Source organism: Malus domestica, chromosome 07, assembly GCF_042453785.1.
Source record: "Malus domestica chromosome 07, GDT2T_hap1".
In the NCBI taxonomy this organism is placed as follows: domain Eukaryota; kingdom Viridiplantae; phylum Streptophyta; class Magnoliopsida; order Rosales; family Rosaceae; genus Malus; species Malus domestica.
The window spans coordinates 32,012,427-32,018,426 of NC_091667.1; the positions used below are offsets into that span (position 1 = coordinate 32,012,427).

Here is a 6,000-nt window from a genome sequence, read left to right on the forward strand (position 1 = left end):
GAAGTTCCTTATGTCCATACTTAAAATGGTTTAGCAGAAGCATTTATTAAGCGGATGAAATTGATTACCCGCGCTCTGCTCATGAAAACGAAATTACCAGTTTTCTACATGGGGACATGTCATTTTACATGACGCATTATTAAGTTCGGATGAGACCAGTTTCCAACCATCAATACTACTCAGTACAACTTGTGTTTGGGCACAAGCCAAACATTATACAGTTATGAGTTTTTGGTTGTGTTATCAATGTGCCTATTGCACTGCCACAACATACTAAAATAAGGCATCAACGCAAAACTGGAAATTTATGTTGGATTTGATTCATCATCTATCATTCAATATTTAGAACCCTTGACTGGGGATATATTTACCGCTTGGTTTGCGGACTGTCATTTTGATAAGACAATTTTCCTGACATTAGGGGGAGAAAATAATATCGTTCCAGAAGAACGATGAGAAAATATCATTCCAAAAGAATGATGAGAAAAGACCGTTCCAGAAGAACGAAGAGAATTTGTCTTATTTTGATTCACGAAGCAATCAATGAGAAAATGAAATATGGATAATTGAATGATACAACGAAAGTGATGAAATCATATATACTTACTGCAAATGTGCCTACAAGAATTGATGTCTCTGTTGGATAAAATAATGAGACAGTAAATGATTTATCTGTTGCACGCCTGAAGCGTGGCAGATTTTTAGACTCAAAAGGTTCAGTTATTCGAAAGAAGAATAATATGGCACTACTGAACTATTGCATTCCCGAAGCATAACTGTTGCATGCCAGAAGCATGACAGTCGCCGCATGGATACACGTCCCAGATAGGACAATCCACAGACATGGGAATATTGATGTCTCATGCATGTAGCATGATAGATGTATAGGTTCCAAAGACTCAACTCCCGGAAGTGGAGAAAATCCAAGCTCTATAACGCTCAAGAGGAGGTTATGATCCACATTCTCTCAATTATGACTATCCTGGAAGAGATAGCGTCATGCCCTTGAAGAGGCAATGGATATCCAAAGAAATGAAAAGCTTTTATGCATGCGCATGCACATGAGAATATGGGATCACGGATTGATGATAACCAATGGTAATTTTGGTTTTTACAAGTAGCTACTAAATTCATCAATGAACTGTGTTAATATTGAGTCACGTTCTTTTGTTCGTCGACAAAAGAAAAATTATTGGCCAAAATAGAGAAAGGCAATTCCATTACAATTTTGTAAGAACGTGGGCAAATGAACCTATATATATTTGAATACAATACAAATAGCCAAAAGATGTTGAACCAAGGAGGTTATATATGGGCATTTGTAATACAGTGTAATACACTTACATGATATGACACAAGGTTGTAAACGAGTTCATATGAATGGAGAATTATATACGAAGGGTTGTGAGTCGCCCACATTATATCTCCATAAGTAAATCCCTCAAGTATACATGGGAGCAAATTGCTCTGTATAAATTCCAAAGGAAAATGTGTCATGAAGTATAGAAAATCCCTGAAGGATTCAAATTGCTTGAAGTAAGCCCCCGAAGGGTAAAGCATAAATTATGTACTCAATATCAATGGATGATATAAATTGCCTTAGTGAGTACTATCATTATGATATTGTTGCAACATACTAAAATCTCTTGCAAGAGTCAATGACATTAAATTAGAACTCTTGAAGAGTTGATGATATTAAATTGGGACTCCTGAAGAGTCTAGAAAAATTATAAAGTGTTGAAGGAATTATTGTCTCGAGCTGCAGATCGAACAATCTACCAACACGAATCTTATCCATGATATTTATGATATTAAAAGAACCATATGGATTGAAGATTATGAGTTGAATACTCATATGATGAAGACACTAAGAATAATCATTTATCTTCGTGAGGGTAAAGATAAATTAATATTTGGTCCAGAAGTACCACATCTTAGTGAAGTATATGCTTTATTGTATTTGGCACAATACATTGAATGAAATAAAGTTTATTTATTAATATCTCCAAGAAATTACAGATATATACATACACATGAGTTAAAACAAACAAACAGGATGGAGCCTTCACAAAGGTTACTCATGTGCAGCCTCAGTACTGGAAAGTACCCCAGAAGGGGGAGGCACTGGAGATTGATCATGTGGCACCCCAGTACTTAGCAAAACACCAGAAGGGGAAGGCATCAGTTGCTTTCGGAATCTAGCAACGAACCTCTGGTGATCACTTTGAATCCGACTTTCGGATTCTTGCAGTTGGTCGAGCTTTCTTTTCATGCTCGTAGAGTAACTATTTGCAAGCACGTGTAACACCCTATTCTCGTGCTTGAGCCCTCTGATCTCTTGTTTAAGACTTGCCACCTCCGCCATCAATGATTTAATTTGGCAAGTTTGAGCAAGTAGGCGTTGGCCCATATTGGAAACAGAGCCAGCACACTGAACACTGAGAGCCAATGAGTCTTGAACGGCCGACTCTTCAGACCGTTCTGAAAGGACCTTGTTATCCCTTGGAGTGAGAAGATTCCTAGCTACCACAGTAGCAGTTATGTTATTCTTCATCACAGAGTCCCCAACCGTAAGAGGACCATTAGAAGATAAGAATGACGGGCGCCATATATTATCATGACGCTGCTCGTCTGTATCACTCCTAAGACTCAAATCTAAGCAAATGTTAGATGGGCAAGTCATTTTTCAGAAATGATGAAGGAAAAATAGAGGTCAAATAAAATTTCAGAAGTGCAAGAAGGTGGAAATTTCTACAGGCAGCAACTTTCTGAGCATACTCTTGAACACAATTGATGTCTCTATAAAAGAAGAGGAAACAGAGCCGCTTGTTCAAAGATCGAAGCGACACGGCTCTCCGAATTTCAAAAAGCCAGATTTTCCTGAATAAAGTTCGTTGGCATCTTTCAGACGCAATCCCAGCTTTTCAGATGTCGCGTGCAATTTTGTCAAAGATCTCTGACAAAGTTGAAAACGCGTAAATCTTACTGTTCTATTTACACCACAGTTGCTGACAAGAGTAAAAGCACAGCACCACCACTTGCTATTGAGAAATCTCTATATATGTCGACCTCTGTTCTCCATAACAAGGCAGACCTGCAACACTGCAAGAATACCTAACTCTTCTTCATCTCCGAGAATGCATCTTCAACATAGCATCTCGAAATACTGAGTTTTCTTCCTCTCCGAGAATACCTCTTCAAACATGTCACACCAGAGCAAGATTATCACATATCTTCAGGGACCAGAGCAAGATTATCTCATATCATGCAATCTCCCTGTCCTTTCCTTTGTCCATGTTCTTGCCTGCAAAGACAAGGATAAAGAAAGCAATATGTCGGAACCTCCACTCAAACTCCCGGTAAGGAACCGATTGCCTGGAACCTTTCCTGATTGCTTACCTAGTATTGCTCTCGAGTAGTCATCTTCAACTGTTGTTGGAGTTGGGTCCCCAGTCACCAAGAAGTGATGAACCATTCAAATGCAAGGGTTTGCATTCCACTCCTGCATCAGGGGACAAATCCTACAAGAGAAGATGCCACACATGCATGGGGGAAAACCAGGGAAAATACTACTGAAGCCAGGGGAGCAAGTAAGGAAAGTGAAAATGATACATTGAAGCATGTGGAGACAAGTGCAATGAACACGTGTTGATGCATCCCCAACTAAGCCGAAGAACACTTGTCACGTGAAGCTCCTCATGGTCCAATTTCATTCAAGATCAAGCCTCGAAGGTCCTTGAAGAAATCACAAGTCCGATTCAAGATCAAGTGTCCACCACCCTTGAATCAAATTCCGCTCCAGATAAAAGGAGTAAATTCCGATCTTCAATGCTAGTCTAGCAGAAAGTCCTACAACCCAGTTCAAGAAAAAGGCTGTGGAAAGTTAACAATAAGTAGAGCAACTCTTTCAGCAACTCTTCTTACTAAGAGACTAAATCAGAACGATCAACCATCAACCTAAATGATTTGAAATCAGGGGGAGATACTCATCAGGGGGAGCATCCAAGACAGATCAAGGTTTTAACGAGTCAATCGAAGACTTGTGGCCATCCAAGGGGGAGTGTTGTAAATATTATGTGGATGGCCCACATGAATAGTTTGTTACTATTTATTCACATTATTTTCACTATTCATTTGTGGAAAATTTGTAAGGTGAATAGTGTCCTCTTTGATTATAAAATGAATGAGAGGAAGAGGAAGAAAGGGGTTCACGGGAAAGAAAGAGAGGAAGGAAGGAAGAGGAAGAGAGAGAAGGAAGAGGAAGAGAGAGAATAGAGGAAGATGAGAGGAGATAATAGAGAGAGTTATCTTTGTACTCCTATTATTTCAAATTATAATGAAAGCACCGCTGCTGCCCCGAGGACGTACTCCAGTCACACTGACTGTAGAGGAACCTCGTAAATTTTGTGTCTTGTTTCATTTATTCCACTGCACCCACAGTCGATTTTACAACAATTCTATCATTTATCTTTAGATTATTTACAGATTGGAGAACAAAACGTCAAAGCCTTGCTTTGGTCATTTGATGTAACCTAAAGTTGGTTTAAACAAAATTACAGGTTGCTGGTGGTGGTTAATACACCTACAGCCAAATACAATAAGATAATGAAACAATTTATTGTAATTTTGACACGTTTCTTAATTTAATATCAATTGCTTCTCAAAATTTCAGGAGGATCCACCAATCACATCCGTTATTGTATATCGTGCGGTCAGAAATCATTGTAAATTTTTTTATTTAAAATTGAAAATAAACGGTACCTGACAAAAACATATCGCACGATGTACGATGAACGGATGTGATTGGAGGATCCGGTGAGGATCCTCTCTCCTCAAAATTGTTCGTTTCCTGATGTGGAAATAGACAAGCAGAAATCAGCAGACAGACCTTATCTCTTCTCTAATTTTGTGAATAACCCCGATTTGTTCTTAACACTGCATAACAAATTTGGATTTGGCGATAACCCTCTCAGTTATTTTCCATTATTTAGCTGTAAATAATAACCTGTATGTAATCAAATCTTAAATTTTGAGAAATTAAAAGGAAATTTATTATTAATTTTTCAAAAACCTGCAGGTGCTAGCCTGCTATACATATGCAATATGTATATATTCATCACAAATACAAACACTTAAATTGTCACATCCATATATAGCATGGCTGCAATAGACCAAAGATGGCCAACACAAAGGTATTAGGTCCAGCATGGATGAAAGCAGCTGAAGTAGGAATGTTGCTATTAGAAGAAGGGTTTGGAAGGTCGGAACCAGTTGCTGCCTCTGGTAAGCCGGTCGGTGCATAATCCTAGTTGTTTTCTACTTCTGCCATGAGCTTCATTCCTCCCAAGCAATATAGCTTGTTTCCATCCACAAAATACCAGCCACCAGGTTTTGTCAACGTGACTGTTGTGTTTCCTCCTGTATAAGTTTCTATAACTTTTGCTGTGTTGCAAACCTCAAAGCTTTCTTTGGTCACTTGGTTCACACTATTAGATGATGAGTACTGAAACCCTGAGAAAATAAACAAAAATAAGCAAAAATAAGTTAAACGGAAGTAATTTACCTAATTATTTTTTGTATAATTTGCTTGAAATCAAATCGACAAGTTATTCATCAAATTTTTGTTTTTTTCAATGACCACAAGTAACCGAGGGTATATAGAGATAAAAGACGTAGAATAAAATTGTTTTTTTATATATGCAACCTTTCAATGGGATTATTCAAGACTTGCTCGTACTATTAACAGAAAATAAGATCTTTGGTTTTGAGTCATGGGGATAATGTACGCGTACTTACACAGAACATCGCCAACGTTAAATTTCTTGTCACTGGACCATGAATTGAGGTCGGTGCTTACGTCCCAGCCAGAGCTGCCCCCAACTATGTAAATTGAGGCGGAGCTTGTTAATGCAAATCCAAGGACAACAAGAACACAAGCTAGAATTTGAGGCAGCTTTGCCATTGTTAATGTGAGAGATAAGATGAGAAATAGTAAGAGGG

At 38.3% G+C, this 6,000-nt stretch overlaps 1 pseudogene; it reads right to left on the minus strand.

The window, feature by feature from the left end:
- Positions 1–5,027: 5,027 nt before the first annotated feature.
- On the minus strand, positions 5,028–6,000 carry LOC103420764 (basic blue protein-like; annotated as a pseudogene).